Genomic DNA, 13,424 nt, shown 5'->3' with positions numbered 1-13,424 from the left:
TTTTTTATGATGCAAGTTTCAACAGCTTCTAGATTTGGCCAAAAGCCGATGAAATTTCCATCCAACAAATCTTTTAAGAGAGACAAGGCTCTCTTGCACAAATATTAAGGAGAGAGATCCACTACAGGGGTCTCAGATAATTCCTTCACAATTTTTTTTTTCGGAGAAGAAGTCCCTATGGTTTTTGAGACTATAGTGAGGCTTTCAAAGTTTCTTCCTTCTCCATGTCATTGTGAACAGAATGTAGAGAAAACATGGACGACAATGGAAACAAGAGAGGCTAGGGGTTTAAAGACTCAACAAGCATAATAATCCCTGCGATTAAACCATCCAAACAAGCTCGAACATGCTTTAGGCTTGTAGGAAAACTATCGGTGACTAGGGAAACCCTAGTCTCCTCATAGAGACCTCCATTTAGAACATAAAAATAATTTTATTTAATGTATTTTAAAATAAATATTAATATTTAAATAGTTGATTTTATTATTATTATTATTATTATTCAAATATCATAAATTAACTTTATATAAAGAATTTAATGGTACGCATATTAGAAAGTAATCAATATTTTTACTTTCCCAATTATTTCTTATTTTTTTGGCATTGCAATATTTTATTATAATCAAGCCTAAAATAATTTTTAAATATATAAAGAATGTTGATAATTTTTTTATTATTTTTTGTAAGATTGGTAGGACTACACCTTCATCATGTCCAACTTCACAACCCAATCGAGCGGATAACACAAGATTTGAACCCAAGCCTTTTAATTTAGTGAGACTTCATTCCCATGGCCATAGGTAATTTAGCTATCCCAAGCGCTCTAAAGAAAGTTGATAATTACAAAAATAAATTAATATGGATATTCAAGTAAGTTATTGAACTCCTTTGTTGAAATATTCTTAAAAATATATGAGTTATACATCTTCCTCATACTCAAAACTAATTTTTTTTTTTTGATATAAAATTATATTACTTCACATGAACAACTAAATATTTATGTCGTAAGGCATTCCATCTCAGAATAACTCCCCTCCCGTGCCACCTGTACCTTTATTTACCTTTGATTCAGGTGCTAGATGATGGAAGTAACCTCTGCCATCCAATTAAAAATGAGTATTAGTCAATTACGATTCAATTTGTTGTGTGGTAGTTACGATATGGGAACTTTCTTAAATATCATAATGCAGAGCAAAATCTAGGGTTTATGGCATCCACAAAGAGCTAGAGGTTGAGATCTGCATTTTTTGCTTTTGGGTAATGGCGAGGGACAATAATTGTCAGAATGGTGTGTAGCTGGAAACGGGGTCTATGGCTTCTTTGGTGGATTCTTATGGAGAAAACGGACTGGCTCTATGTGGTGTGAATGTCGATGGATCCAAACTCATGACCAGCTTCTGAAGTGATGTGGCCAGTGTATACAGAGCTCCACTGGGAATAGGGTTTCGAGGTTTGACAGTCGGAGATGGATTTATTTGTGGGTTGGAAGCCTCGTTTGGACAACCATATCTATGTGTAGATGGGTGTTCCACCCATGATGGCATCTCTGGTTTCAGGTCATTGCAATGGGAGGGTATCATGTGTGTATGATTGAGGTGGAAGAACCAGGTCTAATTGTTTGTTGGGGGGTTAATAAATCTACCCGTTTGCTTAATGTTGGATTAAGAGCTTTGGTGGGCTGGAAATTTCATACATGCACAAGCACCCGCATGGTAAGTCAGAGAACAAATTGGATTGGGTCGGTGAGTAACGATCCCTGTTCAAGTTGCCTGGGGCTCGAATACCATAGTGTCGAATAAGTTCGAGGAGGAATTTTACCAGTAATGTGATCGACAAAAAGAATTTGCATCTGTACGACCTCCCAAATGAAATATGGGAAGTTAATGTACCTGCTGAAGAAGTTCCACCTGAGCTTCTTAAGCCATATATGTGAATTAAATTTTAAAGGGATGGAATTAAAGAAAAATATTGGATATCTTTGGTAGCTATTCACACTAATGGATGGTTACTTGCAGTGGCATTCTATTTTGGTGTGCGCTCTAGATTTTAGATAAATGACAAGAGGCATCTTTCAACATGATCCATGAGCTTCCTGCGATATTTGAGGTTCTGAATGAAACTGAAAAGAAGAAAACAAAAGAGAAATTCAGTGTAACCAATCACAATGGCAACAAAAAATGTGTTCGACCCTTAAAATAAAAAATAAGAAGACATCACATTATCATGTTTGAAGAAAAACTTTGAAAACAAAAGTTACTAAAGTTTTCTAATGAAAACGTTCAAGGAGGCAGAAATTCTAATGTAACAATCACTTCTGCTCTCAAACCCCAACATAGAAAAGTGATATTTAATGGTAAATGTGGAGATAAAAGCAATCCAAAATCATGTTCCCCAAGAAATTCATAGAAGGAAAATTACTCAATAAAGTAAATTTTAATTCTTTTTTTTGTCTTTTTTCCGCGAATTATAATTATTTGTTATAAAATTGTAAATTAGTTATTTGTTATCCATTTTTAAAATGTATCTAATATAACAATTTAAATTTGTTATTTTAGAAAGTTTTAACATAATTTAAACCAAAATTTTAAGAAAGAAATACATTATAGAAACTAATTAAATAAATATGAATTAAACAAATACTTATCTCGATACTCAATGTAACGTCGAAGTTCTTATGAGCCAACTACCTAGTTTTCAGATAAAATTCACATTTAGGAAACAATTTTTCACATGAAGAGTAAAATATAGAAGCGGTTAACAAAAAATCTTTCCATAATATTTTCTTTACTCGTAACAACCCTCTTTCATTGGAATCAAGTCAAGTATAAATCTAAGAAAGATATATGAATATTCTTGCCAAATTAAAATTTCTAAAATTTAAGAAACATTTCTATCTACAAAATGTTATATTAAATTAGTAAAATTATACTTTTCAGTATATGATATATGTAAAATAATTAACATAAAGATAAAACATTACAAACATTTTAATTTTTCCATGTTCTATAAAGCATTAAAAAAATACCATCCTTTCATGTCTACTAGAGAAATAGGTGAAGTATAAATCTAAGGGGATATAATTTTGAGGGATAATTTGAATATTTTACAATATCATATTTTAAAGTCATTATACTAGAGGTCAATAAGATTTATTAAAATTTCTAAAATTTAAGAAACATTTCTATCTTTAAAATTTTGCAGAAGATTTTATTAAATTAATATAATTACTATTTTCAATATATGATATATAAAATAATTAAAAATAAAAATAAAACATTACAAGCAATACCATCTTTTTATGTTCTATAAAGAATTAAAAAAATACCATCCTTTCATGCCCACCACAGAATTACTGTGTTTACAGTCCATTTTCATTGAAAGTAGGTGAAGTATAAATCTAAAAGGTAATTTCAATATTTTGCAATATCATATTGTAATGTTTTTATATTAGATATCAGTAAGATTTATTAAAATTCCTAAAATTTAAGAAGCATTTTTACCTTTAAAATTTTCTTGAAAATTTTATTAAATTAATATAATTACACTTTTCAATATATGTAAAATAATTAACCTAAAAATAAAACATTACCAACAATACCATATTTTCAAGTTCTATAAAGCATTAAAAAAATACCATCCTTTCATGCCCAATAGAGAACAGTGACGAAAATATGAAGTCAAAATTAGCTAAGTCAGCCAAACAATTAATCCTTCCAGCAATAAACATACAGTATCCATGTAAGACCCTCTGTTGCAAAAACATTTATTTGCAGGCTGGAAAAGCCAAAATATTATGATATTTTTATTTAAAGAATTTAAATAGTTTGTTAACAAAACGAAATGAAAACAGTTACATAACTCCTTGGAAAGTTAGAAATAGCTCCCACCTTTCCTCCCCAAAAGAGGGAAAAGATTGGGGAAAGGGGGATAGACAGAAGGCATGAGAGGTTACTGAGATTTTTCCTTCAGCTAGGCACAAGTAACTAGCGGGAAACAAAACTATGGCTAATAGTTGAAGTAGTATGCGACTTGAGGATGGACAATAGTCCTAAAGCCCAAGATACCAAATTATGTATGCCTAGTAACTGTCAGGAGCAGGAAGTGCTCAGAGGGGGATGTTGGACGTAACTGCCAGGTCCATGGTTGGGTTGTGAGACCTTTGAGAAAAAACAGAAAGTATTTATACAACTCTAAAATAATCATAAACAGATAAGTGACCAACTCTGGGCTTATTATTTAATTCCTAGAAAGGCATTATTTTCAAGCAGGAATGGAAAATCATTGTTATAGCTAAAAATTTAAGTATATTCTATTGTATTAAGAATGGAAAAGTAGTAATTATATTCTATCTTTTATTAGGATTATGCTCTCTTGGTTGAGATAATGCAATGATACAATATATTAAACAGATGACCAGAAAATATTGATACTGTTAATTTCATTATAAACTTTAACTGTTTATTCATAGGAACGTAATATAAACAACACACTACTGTCTCAAGCAATGATAGAGAAAACAATGTCAACATTCCTGCAAGATAATTCCTTCTCATAGAAAATTTGAGATTATGGCAATAGAAATAAGTTTAAGAATCACAAGAAATAACAACTATCTAAGAATAGAACCATAAATCATATTAATGTAATGAATAAATTGGATGGAACCCTATCGCTACAATTAAACAACAATGGAATCCTTTCAACATACGAAGGGTGAAAATCAGTCCAAAGCTATCGAAATTTTCTTCCATTTAATCTTCAATCAAAATGTTGAATACATATATAATCATGATAGAGTGGTTATGGTCCATTTTGGATCTCTGTCCAATCTAGAAGGAAGGAATGAAAGCCAACTGACCTCGTATCAGTAGAGACTACATGAAACCATTGAAACAATAAACTTCAAATAGACAGAGAAACTATCCCGAGTACAACATTATAATTTATAAACCATTTGAGTCATAAATATAAATATATCGCACAGCCAGGTTGAGAACCCATAAACAACCAGAAAAGAAAATAGCCAAGCTTTGCATCAAGGCAACCCTCTTAAGGGAAGCTAAAAACTATTTACGTAGCGAAGGTTTTGCCAAGATGGAGTTCAAGCCATTAAACGCTCTCATCCACTAAATTATAAAAACCCTTAAATACTCTCAACAGTAAACAAAAAAAAACGAAGTAAATTCCCTTTTTCAATGTCATTGGAGGGTTTCATGGCAGACCAACTTGAAGACACAGAAGATGAGTATGTTGTTAGGGTTCCTTCCATAGCTACACTTCAAGAAACACGCAGGAAAAAGGGTTTACCTACAAGGGTAAACCAGAGGATTAAACCTTGGATTTCATGAATAATTTTTTAACCAGATATAAGACAAAAAACATTTTAAGTTTCCTTCTTACCTGAGAAAGAGTCGCCTCAGGTGAGAGAGAGCCGAAGACCTGTAGTCACCATGAGATAGTTAACCCTCTCTAAAATAAAAATAAAAAAGGAAACAAAGGATTTCTCAGTGCAAACCTGAAGCCCTTGCCTCAGAGGAAAGATCTTCCTCGTGGTTTGCAATTTGGCTGGAGGAACGAGGTAGCACTCAAAGAGCACACCTGCAACATAAGTAAACTTTAGTAGTTTTCCTTCTAAGTAAGGAAATTAAACTAAGTTCAGAGTATAGCAGAAACCCTTACAATCTTACCTAAGAGCTCGCCTGAGGACGACAAAACGTGGAGGCCTGGTGCCAACATGGTGCCCCCTATGAAACCTAAAAATATTCGTAGAACTGACATAGTATTCCCTACCGACCTTAACAGAGTTGCAGAGCCACAATACTCAGGAAATTCCATAACCAAATGAGAAATGAGCGATTTTGATAGAAGAAGGAGATGCTTAGGTTTAGTAGGAAGTGTTGGAATTGTCGAATCCATCCACCATGGATCATAGGGTGGAAAAAGCTTTCCATTAATTCCCTAGACCTCTCCCAGTAGGTTGGGCTATCAGAATTAAAGCTGAACCTCAAGTGGCAGCGCCACATCATAATATGTTATTCGGGTGGTGTAATTTCCACAGTTTTTGACCAAGCGCCTGGTGGGGCAGATCCAACGACTCATGTAGTTTCATCAGAAAATCATAAATTAACACTTTAATAACCCTTTCCAATCAAGCTGAATCTTTTCAAATATATGCATGGACATTACGTTTAAATAAATGCAAGAGATTAGGATAATATTCGGTAATACTTTAAGTTACATTTCAATAAAAAATAAAAAAATCATATAGTATAGCAATGAGTATTACAAATGGTATCAGAGCCCTTGCTCGGACACTGAGACTTATGGGATAGATATTACACATTTAATTAAATTACAAAATACTTATCTCTATGCAAATGTGAACATAGAGGTAGAAGTCAGAACCAACGAACAGAAATGCAGAGGACTCCCGGATTATCAAACTAGACGAAAGTGCCTTATGTTGAGGCCAATCCGGATCTATGGATACAGCTGGGAGAAGAATCCTGGCAAGCCAACACTGCCCTACTTGAAATTGTGCAATAGTTACGTAGTAGAATGATGAATTTGAGGATAGATAATGAACAACTGAGGTAGGAGAAGGAAAAGATTCTCAAAACTCTATCCGACCGACAGAATCAATGATGACTAGACCCCAGTACAGAGGATAAAGAGAAGTCCCCAATAGTCCACCATGGTGAGGAAAATGCAGAATCAACAGAGGGACATGAGGAGGATGAAGAGTGGCATTTGGATAATTTTTCTCACCAAAGAAAGACAAAAATACAGAAGATGGAATTATAGGGTGAGTTCAAAAAAATAAACCATCACTTTTCGAAGGAGAATTTGAAGAGGCAGCTGAAGCATGACTGATTGACATGGGTAAATATTTTCAGATTTATGAATATACTGACAAACTTAAAGCACGATTTGAAGTTTACCAATTAAGGGGAAAGGCCATGCTCTAGTGGGAAGAAATTAAAACTACGAGAAAGATTGATGAAGAACAAGTGACGTGGCAATAATTCTAGAAACATTTTAAGGACAAATATTTGACCGAATGTTACTATGATGAAAAATAAAAGGAGTTCCATGAGCTAAGGTTTGGGACCTTGACCATGGATGAATATGTGAAGTGATTCACCTCCTGTTACAATATGTCCCGTACATGCCGGAGGAAAAAGCCAAAATTCAACGGTTTATTAGCAGTCTACCCAATTTTATGAAGGAAAAGTTAGAATTTTACTATCCTAGAACAATGGATGATGCTGTGCGAAAAGCTCATATCTGTTATCAGCAAATGAAATAGGAAAGTGAAGTGCCCAAAGAAGCTTTAGTCAGAAGAATGAAGAATTTACCCCAAACAGACAATGGAACGTAAATGTAAGGAGTAATCAACAAAGAACTTTTGTGAAGTTTACCAGGAATGCGCCCAAGGTCCTAGTATACACCAAAAATAGACAGACAAAGGAAATTATTAAACCTGCCACTGATCAATCGCCAAAACAATCTCTGCAACGCTGGGGATGTGGGGAATCTCACTATTACAAGAACTTCCTGCACAAAACTTGAACAGAGAAGCTTTCAAATATGTATGAAACCTCCATAGTTGGAGATATAGCAAGAAGTATGCCTAGAATTAGTGATGCTTTGGACGATCATGAAGCAGAATACTAGCCCACCATGATCGAGTGCGAAGGTATGATTGATGATGAACATGTTTCTATTTTATTTGCTCTATGTGCTAGCCTACATTACATTAGTCCCAAAGTGGTAGAGAAATGTCAGCTGCTAAGACACAAATTTAAGAAATCTTGGCTAGTTCAGCTAGCCACCGGAACTAAGAGAAAGGTATCTACGAAAATAGAAAACTACCATATAACAGTTTCAGGACAACCCATCCATGTTGATCTAAATATACTTCCATTAGGTTCATATGATGTACTAATAGGGATGGATAGGTTGGAAGGGCATTGGTCCCTAGTGGATTGTAAAGAGAAATACGTAAGCTACCTCACAGAGTTGGGGCAAATAAAGGAAGTTGAAGGAATCAAGAAAAACATTAAATTGCATCCTATTACTACTAACCAGCTAGGAAGATGCATTAGAAAGGGTTGCCAGATTTATGTTTGTCCAATTAGGATACTCTAATGACGAAAATAAGATGACTTCATTAGAGAATATTCCTGTAATTCAAGATTTTGTGGATGTGTTTCCTAAATCCATCCCTAGATTGCCACCTAGACGTGATATTGATTTTACCATTGAACTAATACTTGGAGCAACTCTTGTTTCGAAAGCTCCCTACCGCATGATCACTCTAGAGTTAACAGAACTCAAAATGCAGCTTCAAGAACTTTTAGATAAAGGGTACATTCACCCTACTGTATCTCCTTGGGGAGCCCCTGTGTTGTTTGTTCGAAAGAAAGACTGGACCTTAAGGCTATGCATTGACTATTGTAAGCTAAATAAACTGATTGTAAAAAAGAATTATTCTTTACCTCGTATTGATGATTTATTTGATCAAGTGCAAGGGGCCAGCGTATTCTCAAAAATTGATTTAAGGTCTGGTTACCACCATATCAAAATAAAGGATGAAGACATTTGCAAAACTGCATTCCAACCTCGTTACAGTCATTACGAGTTTGTAGTACTGCCTTTCGACCTTACCAATGCCCTAGCCACTTTCATGTGCCTATGCATGGCATTTTTTAGCCTTTTCTAAATAGATTTGTACTGATTTTTATTGATGATATATTAATTTATTCAAAAAATGAGGAGGAGCATGAGAAGCGCTTGAGAATAGTCTTGCAGATTTTGCGAGACAATCAGTTGTACGCTAAGTATATCAAGTGCGATTTTTACAAAGACTAGATTCAGTACTTGTGCCATGTTATATTAGCTGAGGGAATAGCGGTAGATCTAGAAAACATGAAAAATATAATGGAATGGACAACTCCAAATGTTGCTGACATTAGATCCTTTTTGGGCCTGGCAAGTTATTACTGTCGATTCATTAAAGGCTTTTCAAAAATAACTTTTCCTATGACCTTGCTATAGAAAAAGGGGCATGCCCTTCACTCGACAATGGATTGTCAACGAAGTTTTGAGCAGTTAAAGAAATTACTTCCCACTACACTGGTGCTAAAGGTAGCAGATCCAGAAAAATCATTTGTGGTATCCACAGATGCAATTAAGGAGGGGGTCGGTGGGGTATTAACACAAGAAGGAAAAGTCATAGCCTGAGAATCACAGAAACTGAAGGACTATGAGCAGTGATACTCTGCATATGATTTGGAGTTATCCGCAGTAGTGCACACACTTAAAATATGGTGGCACTACCTCCTAGGAAAGAAATTTATGTTATTAATTGATCATAGCAGCCTAACAAATTTCTTTAACCAATCTAGTTTAAATGCTCGGCAGGCCAGGTGGACCACATTCCTGAGCGAATTTGACTTCGAAATGAAGCACCTTAAAGGAAAAGAGAATCGAGTGGCTGACGCATTGAGTAGGAAAATGCATTGTGTCTACGAAAGACAATTCAGTCAAATAAAATCTAACCTTCTTGAAATCATCAAGGAAGAATCCCTCAAAGGCCCAAAATATGCATTCCTTTGGTAGAAAGCATTAGAGGATCGAAAGAGGGGGAAACAATCTAATTATGTTATAAACTCTGACAAATTGTTAACATTCAGAAACAGGGTTTATGTTCCCAACCAAAATTCTGTCAAACAATTGTTACTGGATGAATTTCACAGGAAGCCTTACATCGCCCACCCAGGATACCAAAAGCTTGTGTCAGCCATCAGGAAAAATTATTTCTGGCTAGGTTTAAGGAAACATGTTGCGGAATACTTATCAAAGTGTTTAGAGTGTCAGTTGGTGAAGGTAGAGCATCAACATCCTACTGGTCTATTACAATCTTTATCCATTCTCGAGTGGAAATGGGAGACGATCACTCTAGATTTCATCACAGGACTACCCCCCACTACGAAGTAGCATGACTCAATTATGGTGGTAGTGGATAAGCTAATCAAAACCGCCCATTTCGTACCTGTAAAATCCACCTACAAGACTATAGAAATCGCAGATATATTCATGAGGGAAATTTTCCGATTACACGGGATACCCAAGGTAGTAATTTTCGAGAGAGATGTAAAATTTACATCCACATTTTGGAAAACCCTCTTTGCTGGGTTAGGTACTCAGATTCAATTTAGTACTGCCTACCATCCACAAATGGATGGCCAGATAGAACAAGTGAGTCAAATCCTGGAAGACATTTTGAGGATGTTCATAATGCCACAACCGCACAAGTGGGAGGACTACCTCCATAGGGTAGAGTTCGCCTATAATAATGGTCATCACGAATCATTAGGCATGAGCCCTTTTGAGGTGTTGTATGGAATAAAGTGTCGGGTACACATAGATTGGAATAGCCTGGTTAATATGTTAGCATTGGGTCGTGATATGTTAGCTGAAATGGAGGCCATAGTGAAAAAGTTCCACCAAAACTTAAAATTCACTTAGGATAGGCAAAATATATATGCAGATAAAAAAATGACTCATAAAGGCCAACATACCAGATTGTGTATTCCTAGTAACTATCAGGAGCAGGAAGTGCTTGGAGGGGGATGCTGGATGTAATTGCCAGGTCCATGGCTAGGTGGTGAGGCCTTGCAGAAAAACAGAAAGTATTTATACATCTCTAAAAAAATCATAAACAGATAAGTGACCAACTCTGGGCTTATCATTTAATTCCTAGAAAGGCATTATCTTCAACCAGGAACAAAAAATCATTGTTATAGCTAAATATTTAAGTATATTCTATTGTATAAAGAATGGAAAAGTAGTAAGTATATTCTATCTTTTTTTAGGATTATGCTCTCTTGGTTTAGGTAACACAATGATACAATCTATTAAACAGATTACCAAAAATATTGATACTGTTAATTTTATTCTAAACTTTAACTGTTTATTCGTAGGAACATAATATACACAACACACTGATGTCTCAAGAAATGAAAGAGAAAATAATCTCAAAATTCCTGTAAGATAATTCCTTCTCATAGCAAATTTGAGATTATAGCAATAGAAATAAGTTTAAGAATCACAAGAAACAATAACTATATGACAATAAAACCATAAATCATATTAATGTAATGCATAAATTGGATGGAACCCTATTGCTACAATTAAACAACATTGGAATCCTTCAAACACACGAAGGGCGACAATTAGTCCAAAGCTATCAGAATTTTCTTCCATTTAATCATCAATCAAAATGTTGAATACATATATAATCATGACAGAGCGATTATGGTCCATTTCAGATCTCGGTCCAATCCAAAAGGAAGGAAGTGAGGATATCATGCACCCTGGCTGAGCAACCATAAACAACCAGAAAAGAAAATAGCCAAGCTATGCATCAAGGAAACCCTCTTAAGGGAAGCTAAAAACTATTTATGCAGTGAAGTTTTGGCTGAGATGGACTTAAAGCCAACAAACCCTCTCATTGGTAAATTATCAAAACCCTTAACTACTATGAATAGTAAACAAAACAAACAAACTAAATTCCCCTATTCAATGTCATCGGAGGGTTTCATGGCAGACCAACCTGGAGACATAGAAGACGAGTACGTTGTTAGAGTGCCTTCCATAGCTACGCTTCGTGAAAGACATTTGACAAAGGGTTTACCTGCAATGGCAAACTAGAGGATTAAACCTTGGATTTCGTGAACAATTTTTTAACCAGATATAAGACAAAAAATATTTTAAGTTTCCTTCTTACCTAAGTAAGAGCCACCCCAGGTGAGGGAGAGCTTAATACTTGTAGTCACCATGAGATAGTTAACCCTCTCTACAGGAAAAACAAAAAAGGAAATAGAGGAATTCTCAGTGCAAACTTGAAGCCCTTACCTCGGAGGAGAGACCTTCCTTGTGCTTTGCGATTTAGCTGGAGGAATAATGTAGCACTCGAAGAGCACACCTGCAGCATAAGTATTCTTCAGTAGTTTTCGATCTGAGCAAGGGAATTAATTTCAGTTTATAGTATAGTAGAAACCCTTACAATCTTACTTGAGATATTGCCTGAGGACGATGAACCATGGAGGTCCGGTGCCAGCATGGTACCCCCTATCAACCCTAAAAATATTTGCAGAACCGCCATAGTATTCCCTACCGACCTTGAAAAATTGAAGAGACACAATACTCGGGAAATACCACGCCCAAATGAGAAATGAGCGAGTTTGACAGATGAAGGAGATGCTTAGGGTTAGCAGGAAGTGTTGGAACCATCAGATCCATCCACCATGGATCTTAAGGTGGAAAAACATTTCCATTAATGCCTTGGCCCTCTGGCGGTAGGCCAGGCTGTCAGCATTAAAGCCAAACCTCAAGTGGTGGCACCACATCACAATATGCTATCCAGGTGGTGTAATTGCCACAATTTTCGAGCACATGCTTGGTGGGGCAGAGCCAATGGCTCTTGTAGTTTCGGTGGATGGCCATAAATTAACACTCTAATAACCCTTTCCAATCAAGCTGAATCTTTTCAATTATATGCATGCACATTATGGTTAAATAAATGCAAGAGCTTAGGATAACATTCGGTAATACTTTAAGTGACAGTTCAATAAAAAAGAAAAAAAAATCATATAGTATAGCAATGAGTGTTATAATCCATGATCCTAATAAAAAATAATCAACTAATACATTTGCAGTTGATTATTTGTGTATGGGATACACACAATAATATGTCATTTGAATATTGAAATATATTTTCAAAACTAAGAAAATAGATTACAAGTTATGTCCACATATTATTTGTGTTTGTGAAGAAATTGGGCAATAAGTTCTTGATTTATGAATTAGTAATCCAAGTTTCCAAATTTTGTTATTATAATGTTAACTTCAATCATTTCATCATTATTATTTATATTTACATTGTGTTTAAAGGGAAAAAATATAAGGTAATAATTATTTAAGTTAGAATTTTTCAACCACTTATTTTCATATTTTGTTCGAAGAATTGTTATAGTATATTATTTTCAAAATTTATATTCCTAAATAATAATTGAAATGAATTAGATCAATTAATTTGACAAATAAACTTTTATATTATCAATAAAAATCTTTGAATTTCTAGTGATTGTTAGGTCATTAAATCCTCTTTTATTAGGAAATAATCAATTTGGGTGACTAAATCATTACCTCTTTGGTGTGATTGTCATGTTGAAGATAGTTGTATGCGCAACATAAATTTAGTTATCATGAAGGTTTTAGATACACAAATATTCTCTTCTAGAAAAAAAAAGGTCTTATGATATACGCCAACCAATCAAATGTAAAATTTGAAGCAAGAACTTCAATCTATTGTCGATCTAAAAAAAAAAATACCAAAAAACTCCAATCTCTTTATG

At 34.6% G+C, this 13,424-nt stretch overlaps 1 pseudogene; it reads right to left on the bottom strand.

The window, feature by feature from the left end:
* LOC149159467 (arginyl-tRNA--protein transferase 2-like) overlaps positions 1-13,424 on the bottom strand; it is a 33,846-nt pseudogene that overhangs the window by 19,776 nt on the left and 646 nt on the right.

Source organism: Pinus tabuliformis, chromosome 5_2, assembly GCF_031772625.1.
Source record: "Pinus tabuliformis cultivar Carrire ecotype Pingquan chromosome 5_2, CPIR1, whole genome shotgun sequence".
Taxonomy (NCBI): Eukaryota; Viridiplantae; Streptophyta; class Pinopsida; order Pinales; family Pinaceae; genus Pinus; species Pinus tabuliformis.
The sequence above is the reverse complement of the archived record's forward strand: the minus strand, read 5'-3'. Positions and strand labels throughout refer to the sequence as shown.